This window comes from Chiloscyllium punctatum, chromosome 36 (assembly GCF_047496795.1).
Source record: "Chiloscyllium punctatum isolate Juve2018m chromosome 36, sChiPun1.3, whole genome shotgun sequence".
Lineage (NCBI taxonomy): Eukaryota > Metazoa > Chordata > Chondrichthyes > Orectolobiformes > Hemiscylliidae > Chiloscyllium > Chiloscyllium punctatum.
Window position 1 is genome coordinate 33,932,282 of NC_092774.1, and position 9,962 is coordinate 33,942,243.

At 46.7% G+C, this 9,962-nt stretch overlaps 1 non-coding gene across 1 annotated transcript; it reads right to left on the reverse strand.

Annotated features, from left to right (window-relative positions):
* Positions 1–8,959: 8,959 nt before the first annotated feature.
* trnat-ggu (transfer RNA threonine (anticodon GGU)) lies at positions 8,960–9,033 on the reverse strand. The gene has a single exon. It is a non-coding gene; the product is annotated as a tRNA-Thr (tRNA).
* Between the last annotated feature and the right edge of the window lie 929 nt (positions 9,034–9,962).

The following is a 9,962-nucleotide window of genomic DNA, read 5'->3' on the forward strand; positions in this document are numbered from 1 at the left end:
GGAAAATTCCTGGCTGCTAGAATTTCATTTTAAAACATAGGATTGTGTCAACCATGTAGAAATATAACAAGAACAACAAATGGAGAAGTTAACAGGTAATGAGCAGGACCAGAATGCTGAGTCAGCCTGACCCCCAAGGCTGAGAGAGTTCTCCCAGATGTTGAAGTTACACCAGTGCCTTTTACTCTTGCAGCTTCCCCAAAAGTTTGTCCCTGATGTAAGATCATTCAATGACCCGAAGTATGAACTGTTTTTATCTCCATAGCTGGTGCCAGACTTGCTGAGTAATTCCAACCCTTCTGCTCTTCCCTTTTATGGGATTTGAGCTTCCCTAAGTCAATGTAATGAAGAACTGCAGATGCTGGAGATCTGAAAAACAAAACTGCATCAAATGCTGGAGAAACTCAATAGGACTGGCAGCACATGTGGATAGAGAAGCAGAGTTAGCATTTCAAGTGCTGTGACCCTTCTTCACAACTGTTCTGGACTCAGGCCAGGATATTGTCTTTGTTTCTTTCTCTCTCTCTCCACCGGTGTTGCCAGACTGGCTGAGTTTCTCCCGCAATTTCTGTTATGACACTTTCATAAGGTTGATGTTTGTTATCCATCCCGAATTGCAAGGTATCTTGCTTGTGCCAATTCAGAGGGCAGTTTAAGAGTCAACCACATTGCTGTGGGTCTGGAGTCACATGTAAGACTGACCATGCAAGGATGGCAGTTTCCCTCCTGAAAGGACATTGGTGAACATGGGATTTATGACAATTGTCGTCAGTGCCATCGATACCATACTGAGACTAACTTTGTGTTCCCCATTTATGATTTGAATTATTCACATCTCACCTCTTGCTGTGTTCATCCTGTGACATTATGACTACACTCTTGTTTCCCATTCTTTGCTATTTTGTGTTTGCTGTGCACGTCTTTGTCCTCTGATGTTTGGGAAATTGAACCTGTTTAAAACATTGCCCTAAACCTGTACCTTTGACTTAATCTTTGGTCACCTGTCCTAATCTGTGCTCCGGTCTTGTGATTTTTAAAGGAATTCTCATTATGTTCATTTGAAGCACTTTGACATAGTTCACTGTACCACAGGTATTATTTGATTGCTGCTTGTGTCCCTATCTTAATATCTGAAAGTACAGGGTCATATTTTAAATGTAGAAGACAAAAATGAGGATTATTTCTTTTCTTTCTGAGGGTTGTGTGTCTTCTTCAAAAGGCAGTGGATTCAAGATCATTAAGGCAGAGGTAGATAGGTTCTTGATAACCAAGTGGATGAAAGATTGTCGGGGATGTGTTGGAATGTAGAGTTGAGGTTGAATTCAGATCAGCCATGATCTTATTGAATGTTGCAGCAAGCTCAAAGTGCCGGTTGGCCTACTCCCACCCCTTATATGTTTGTATCAAGCAGTCTGTGTCTCCCCTCTTATAGCTATGAACTGGATCATTCCTTTCCAATATTGCCCCCTGTAGACAGTTAATTTCACACCAGATGGCCCCCTATTGGGAGCAGGCACATTGTAGCAATTGCAGTATTTCTTGTGTTAATTTTGTTGCTTCTTACTCAGTGTTGCTGAGAAACTTCTAAATAAAAACCAAAATACTTGTATTATTATCGCACCAATGGAAGTGTCGGTTTGGATGTATCATTGTTGAATTAGCCATTCCCATCTTTTCCAGAATTCTGTGTTTAAAGCCCTCGAGTCTGGTTTCCACCCCTGAAACAGTTCTTATCAAGGTCATGTTTGACATCCTTTGAAACGGTGATAGCGATAAACATTCCCTCATCGACCTGCGGACAGCCTTGATCAGAGTTAATGACAGTACTGACCCTCTCCAGCATCACTCTATCCTCTGGGAGGGTCTGGTTTTAGCGTCTTCCATTCTGATTTGTTTTAACGTAGCTGCTGGTGTTGGCATCTATACTGATAATATCCAACTGTGCCTGAACACCACTTCTCTCCCGACTCCTCTATCATTCATAATTTAAAAATAATTTCATCTGAATGCCTGCCCAATTTCCAGCATTGGATAACCGTAGACATTCCCTTAGTTAAATATTGTGAAGTGTGAAGCCATTGTTTTAGTCCCCAAGTTCGACCTGAGCCCCCGTCCCCCCACCCCCGTCCCCACCCCAGTAACTCTGTTGACAGCCTTCATGTCACTTTAAAACTAGGATCGATAGATTCGTGAAGAGTCGGGGGATGAACAGTTGCAGGAAAAGGGCAGGAAAGTGAATGTGGGGAATGCCAGATCACCCAGAATCCTACTGAATGGAGAAGCAGGCTCAAGGGGCTGAATGGCATATTCCTGTTCCTATTTCTTATGGTTCCTGAGCCCTTACCTCTGATACAGGACACTGACTTCAGTGTGTGCCATTACTGATAGTGCTGATGTTCCCTTGTGTAATATCAACAACTTAGCAGCTGCTAAAACCTCTTGCTCCTTTATTACCTCCAAACACAATATGCCAATGTGTTCAGGGGAGGCGATGGCCGACTTTATTGTCACCAGACTATTCACCCAGGTAATGTTCCGGGGACTTGGATTCACAACCTGCCACGGCAGATGGTGGAATCTGAATTCAATATAAATCTGGAATTAAGAGTCTAATGATGAAATCGTTGTGGTTTGTTGTAAAAACTTATCTGGTTTCCTGCTGTCCGAACCTAGTCTGATCTACGTGTGATTCAGATCCACTGTCAGCTGGTGGAATCTTCACTGCACTTTCAATCAAAACCTCCACTATAACCTCCCTACTTTTATACTCCATTTAAAGGCCATTCTCCCTTCTGCCTTCCCTATTAGTCACTGTGCTCCCAGAAGCAGGATTGTGGATCAGTTTAAAGTAGGTTCTATATCTCTGATTACATCGGTACAAAAGGCAGTGAAGAAAGGTTTCAGCACATTGGCTTTCATCAGTTCGGGAATTGAGTAGAGAAGTTGGCAAGTTATGTTGCAGGAATACAGGACGTTGATGAGGCTGCACCTGGAATATTGTGATCAGTTTTGGTCCCCTTGGTGTTCTGACTTCTGACTTCTTCAACTCTGGGTTTGTGTTAAACTTGATGGGATACTTTGTCCAACTCAGCATGTTTAAACAGTATCTCTCAGAGGGATTCATCTGAAACTTTTCAGGAGGTGAGCTCAACAAGATTGAACTATTCAAAGTTACTTGGACTCTATTTAAAACTTACATCAGGACCAGTAGTCAGAGACACATACAGCATGGAAACAGACCCTTCGGTCCAACTTGTCCATGCTGACCTGATATCCTATATTAATCTAGTCCCATTTGACAGCACCTGACCCATATACTCTGGCACCTTATTTCATATATGTACCACCCTCTGAATGAAGAAGTTGTCCCTTTAATATATTTCGCCTCTCACCCTAAACCTATGCCCTCTAGTTCTGGACTCCCCCATCCCAGGGAAAAGACCTTGTCTATAACCCTGTCCATGCCCCTCATGATTTTGTAACCTCTATTAAGTCACTCCTCTGCCTCCGATGCTCCAGTGAAAACAGTCCCAGCCTATTCAGCCTCTCCCTGTAGCTCAAACCCTCCAACCCCCAGTTACATTCCTGTAAATCGTTTCTCATGGAGAAGTCAACGTTTCAGTTCTGAACAAGGGTTAATACCCAAAACGCTGACTTCTCCACATCCTGGTGCTGCCTGGCTTGCTGTATTCTCCCAGCCTCCTGCTTGCCTACTTCGGGTTGCAATATGTAGTGGCTCAGTGTTTACCACTGCAGCGTCACAGCGCCAAGGACCCCGGATTGATTCCAGCCTTGGCTGACTGTCTGTTAGGAGTTTGCACATTGTCGCAGTGTCTGCGTGGGTTTTCACTGGGCGATCCTGTTTTCTTCCATAGTCCAAAGATGTTCAGGTCATGTCGATTGGTCATGCTTAATTGCCCATAGGTTTAGGTATATTAGTCAGAGGGAAATGGGTCTGGATGGGTTACTCTTCGGAGGGTCGATGTGGACTTGTTGGGACAAATGGCCTGGTTCCACACTGTAGCTAGTCTCATCTGCACTACTTTGTCACTAACGAATGGCAGAGTCGACTCGACGGGCCGAATGGCCGAACTTCTGCTCCGATGGTCTTGCAGTCTTAGGTTTCTCTGGATCATTTCATTTGGCAATGTGCAGTCCCTGGCTCAATGAGCAGCAGCTTCCAATGAAAACAAAGCTCATATGATGGTTGAACTCCTCCAGAGTGGAAACAGGTCCTTCAGCCCAACACATCTGCACTGATTCTCCGAATGGCAACCTACTCAGATCCATTTTCCTTACCTACATAAATTGCACACAGACCTCCAAGGATAGAAGTATTCCTGGGTTCCTGGTGCCATGAGGCAGCAGTGCTAACCCTGAGCCACCATGTGGTTGTGGTTTCGGGGGGTGGGGGAGGCAATTGCAGTCCAGCAGAAAACAAAAACAGCCCACCTACTCTCCCACTGCACCCACTGTCAGAACTGGCGGGAGGTTCAGTCCTTGGGGGTGACTAAAGGCAGCGTCACCGGTGGGATCTGATTGCTTGGAGCGCTGGTGCCCCCGCTGGTGCTTCCGCAGGATGCAAGAAAACATGAACCTCTTCCCACACTCGGGCCAGCTGAAGCTCCTCTTCCGGTGTGGACACACTGGTGCTTCAGCAGGGCGGAGGAATTGCTGAAGGACTTCCCGCACTCAGGGCAGCCGAAAGGCCTCCCCTCTCCGCCCCTTCCATCCCCCCATGTGGACCAGCTGGTGATTCAGCAGTGTGGAGGAGCAGGAGAACGGCTTCTCCCCGGTGTGGACGGACTGGTGCATCAGCAGAGCTGAGGAATTGATGAAGGCCTTCCTGCACTTAGGCAACTGAACGATCTCTCCCCCATGTGGACCCACCAATGGGCCAGCAGGTCGGAAGAAAGAGCAAAGCCCTTCCTGCAATCGGGGCAGAAGAACGGCTTCTCCTCAATATGGACCCACTGGTGTCTCAGCAGGTGGGAAGAACTGCTGAAGGCCATCTCGCACTTGGGGCCGGAGAACAGCCTTCCCTGGTGTGGACCAACTGGTGCGTCCGCAGGGCAGAGGAATCACTGAAGGCCTTCCCACACTCAGGGCAGCAGAAGGGCCTCTTCATCTCTGTGGACCCATTGGTGCTTCAGAACCCTTTCAAATTTCACAATATCCTTCTGCTAGCAGGGAGACCAGAATTGCACACAATATTCCAAAAGTGGTCTAAAAATTGTCCTGTACAGCCACAACATAACTTCCCAACTCCAATACTCAGTCAGAGGATTGCGAACGCTTTCAAAACCCAAACAAAACAAACAGGAAAGAATGGAGGTATAAACCGAATTATTGAGAGTCAGCTTGAAAGCATCAATGAGAAATCGGCGGAGGGGGTTTATTGGGGACCCGTTCTCCTTAAATACACTATGTCCGTATTTCTCTTGTGCTCTTCGTAGTTTCTCTGTGCTGCAGTGTGTAGTGGCTAGTTGAAATAATGTCCTGATGCAGCTTCGTTTGTGGGTGTTGGGATGATTGCCTCTGTGGTTTAGTATTTGGTTTGTGTGTGTTGTTCTCCTGTCGATGCTAGTTTGAAGTTCCCCATTGACTGTTCGCTCTACTGTGACATCTAGGAATGGCACCTTGTTGTTGTTCTCCTCCCCTTCAAACCAGGAGCACCACCACCACCCCCCCCCCCCCCCCACCCCCTCAGACCATAGTCTCACTACTTGGAACACCAATATACAGACTTGTCAAAGGCCTCCACTGAGGACTAAAACAGCAAGTCGAAGATTCACTCCACTCCATTTACTCCTACCAAGAATTCCTGAACACCAAAGACACGAAGATAGAAGAGGATGGAATAATGTTACCCTTTGACAGAACAGCCCTGTTCACATCCATTAACATCAACGTGGCCAAAGAAAACTGAAGACACTACTCGAAGAACCAAAGACACAAACACAGCACCAACTTCATCAGCAAAGATAACACTGTCAAGCTCGTGGAGCTGTGCTTTACCACCAACTTCATATTCAATAACAAGCCCTACAAACAAATCAACGAAATACCCATGATACCACCAGCAGCATCAGGATTCCGAGCAGAAGCAATAATGCAGAGACTCGAACAAATAGCCCTTCCAACGATCCACCCCAAACTTTGAGTCCGCTACAGCGATGACACATTTGTCATCAAAAAATGAAACGAATTAGAGGAAACCTACAACACCATCAACAATATCCTTACTGGCATAAAATTCACAAAAGAGGAGAACAACAACAAAGTGCCATTTCGAGATGTCACAGGAGAGCGAACAGTCAATGGTAAATTCAAAACAGCGTCCACCGGAAAACAATGCACACGAACCAAGAACTTAACTGCAGAAGCAATCATCCCTACACATACAAACAAATCTGAATTAGGACACTATTTCAACGAGCCACTACACACTGCAGCACCCAGAAACTACGAAGAACAAAAAAAAACTGTAGTGAGCATTTAAGAAAAACGGGTAGCCTATAGACCCCCTGAAAATAGCTTCCCAGACTGGGAATCAAACCCAGACCGCAGCGGTGAGAGCACCGAATCCTAACCACTAGATGCAGCCCTGCCTTGATAGATCTACTGAAAATTTCTTCCCTGCCCGGAAATCGAATCCGGGCCTTGTGAGGTCGAAGGCTTTCACCTGTGTATCCAAAAATGTCATTTCTTGTAACCATTGCTCCCGATGCGGTCTCCTCTACATTGGGGAGACTGGAGACTCCTCGCAGAGTCAAGTCACAGCGCTTGAGGGAAAATCTCCAGGACACCAGCACCAATCAACCCCATCGCCCTATGGCCCAACATTTCAACACCCCCTCCCACTCTGCCGAGGACATGCAGGTCCTGGGCCTCCTCCATCGCCGCTCCCTCCCCACCCGATGCCTGGAGGATGAACGTCTCATCTTCCGCTTGGGGTAAATTCAACCCCAGGCCATTAATGTGGACTTCATCAGTTTCCTCATTTCCCCTCCCTCCGCCTTGCCTCAGTTCCAACCTTCCAGCTCAGCGCTGTTCTCATGACCTGTCCTACCTGCCAATCTCCCTCCCCACCTATCCGCTCCACCCTGCTCTCTGATCTGTCACCTCCATCCCCACCCCCATTCACCTATTGTACGTTTTGCTACCTTCGGCCCAGCACACCCCACCCCCAATTTATCGCTCCACCCTGGGGGAGGAGGAGGGGGTCCTGCCTCAATTCCTGATGAAGGGCTTTTGCCCGAAACGTCGATTTTCCTGCTCCTCGGAAGCTGTCTGACCTGTTGTGCTTTTCCAGCACCACTCTGATCTAAACTCTGGTTCCCAGCATCTGCAGTCCTCACTTTTGCCGACCCAATAAACCCAGTGTGCCAATTTCACATCAACAAACTGACACAAGTAGACACAACGTCTGCAGAAACCCTAGCCGCATTTCTTTACATTGAAGACATCTGGGAAATGATGTCCAGACAACTCAAACCTCGCAGCAGCATGGTCGCCCACAAATTTACCAACACATTTAAACAGCGGCTAATGAACCTGAAATACCCGATACAAACAACCAGAAAAGTTTGTTATTTATAAAATACCTTACAAGGAAATATATACATGAACTCTGCCACACAGGTCTCTGTGGAAAGAAATGCTGGGATGAGATAAGGAAGATTTTTTTCAGCCAAATCGAATCTGTACTGACTGCACAGCCATTTAAAATCAACGCTCTGTGTTGGGAAAGTGAAATGTGCCCGTAAGCAGTGTGTAGGGTCTTTCAGCTTCCCCTCCTCTGACAGCGCTGTGACTTGACTCTGATGTTCTCAGGGACATTTACTGATACGAGACAGTGAAAAGATTCTCATTCCTGCAGATTAGGAATTGTACCCATACGCCGGTTTCAGGACAATGAGAAAGATTAATTGGGATGTGTGAAGAAGCTGTGAGCTGCATTTGAAACAAGTAGGTGGAGTCAGATACGTCATCCATTGCCCCATGGTCCTGAGAGTACCTCACGCCACCATGCTCTGACGTTAACACGGACATGCGCAGCAATGGGTTCATTCAGAAAGTGAACAACCAAAGATAATCACCGTCACTGATTCCCTTCCACAGGCCCAACTTTGTGAAGCAGTACCTTTCACTGGCAAAGGAAACACCCATGTCTTCAGGTGCCTGCTTTATTTCGAACTCTATTTCAAGCCCCTCACTCTTCTAGTCTCATTTCCAAACACTTTGCTCATAGTCTCCAAAGAAGCTCTGAGGGTATCTGCTTGTTCCACCCGAACAGGCAGTGGGTTGCAGATTCCCACCAGTCCCAATTTGAGTGAAATATTTTTCCCCCTCCACTGACTGGAATCTTAAAGAAGAAGCCGGGGAGCAAACTCCCTTTCTTTTCGACGACATTTCTCATTTTGTACTCGGCAGGGTTCACACCTGCGTGGGGAAACCGCAATGGATTTCAAGTCCATCGCATTAACCACTCGGCCCACGAATACAGAACCACACTGACAGCTTGACTTCCCAGGTCTGTCTGCCTGTGGAGCTGAGAAAGAGTGAATCATCGCAGAGTTTGTTTGATTTCAATCACTTGACAGTGATTCGAAAGGGTTAAATATCTGCACATGGTGTTTGCAGATATTTAGGTGTTTCTCCCGAAAAGATGAAATGAACTTTCAGTGAGAAATTGCAGGAGGAACTCAGCAGGGCAGGCAACATCTGTGGAAAGAGAATCAGAGGCAACATTTCAAAATTTGGTTTTCTCCGACAGGTACTGTCAAACCTGCTGATTTTCTGTTTGGGTCTCGTCTTCTCAGCATACGCAGTCCCTGAGGTTAGACATGAAGTCAATTCGCAACCCCTGTGTGGAGAAGATTTCCGTTTGGGGAACATTTTCCTGACCCCATTAAAAGCGCACAGCATCGAAACCAAAGGAGAACAGCGAACACCCCGCCCCTGGGTGGGCTCAAACCACCAACCTTTTGGTCACCAGCCGAACGCGCTGACCAATTGCGCCACAGAGACGGGGGCAGATGCGGGCGGCACCATCGCTTAGTGATTTTATAATTCAGCCTCCCCGCCTAGAATTACAATTGTCGTCTATCAGTTTAACCTTTCCATAATCAAGCCTGGGAGATGTATTCTGGAGATACCGGGGGCTGTCTGCAGACACATCCATATCACGAGGAACTAGCTTTCTTACTCCGGGGCCGTCGCCCTTCCAGCCTTTCAGTGTTTTGCCTGGTCCCGAGTTCTCTCATTGGCTTGGAGGCGAGGAGGGGTTTGAATTCCTGATGTGCAGGAACGACAATTCTTTCAATGTCTCAGATCAGTTCGTGTGCCGAGAACATCAGAATCAACCTCCCGGCCTCTTCAACAAGGGGACCATGTCTGGACTGTCGGACAGGTCATCTTTCATTCTCCTCCAAATCCGCTTCCCAAAGTGTTTTTAAAGGTTCACAAAGCTGGAGACTGGGATTTCTGTTTTGCTTCATGAACATTTGAACATTTTTCCATTTCCTAACTGACAATATTTTGCCAAAATCTCTTCCCAATTGTACGACTTGCCTCATGTCCAGGGATGAGGAATTTCCATTCTGGGGAGACATTCCCAAGGTTGAGAATGTTCGCTTTGGAGCAAACAAGGATAACTGGAGATTTCCTGGGGCTGTTGGTAATGATGAGAGAAGAAGCGGTGGGAATGGGCAGTTTAATGATCAGAAGAACCAATTGCCACTGACCAGAGTCAGTTACCTGAGGACAGGGATTGAAGTTCTTGAATGAAAAGCAGCACTTGTGCCTAATAAACACAGAGAATACTGCAGAAAGCCAACGGGTCGAGCAGTATCTGTGGAAAGGTAAACAGAGCTGACGTTGTGAGTCTGATACGTTGTTTGTTCAGAACCCGAGTTTCCTGCATGGCAATCAATTCACAGACATGAGAAAACGGGTCT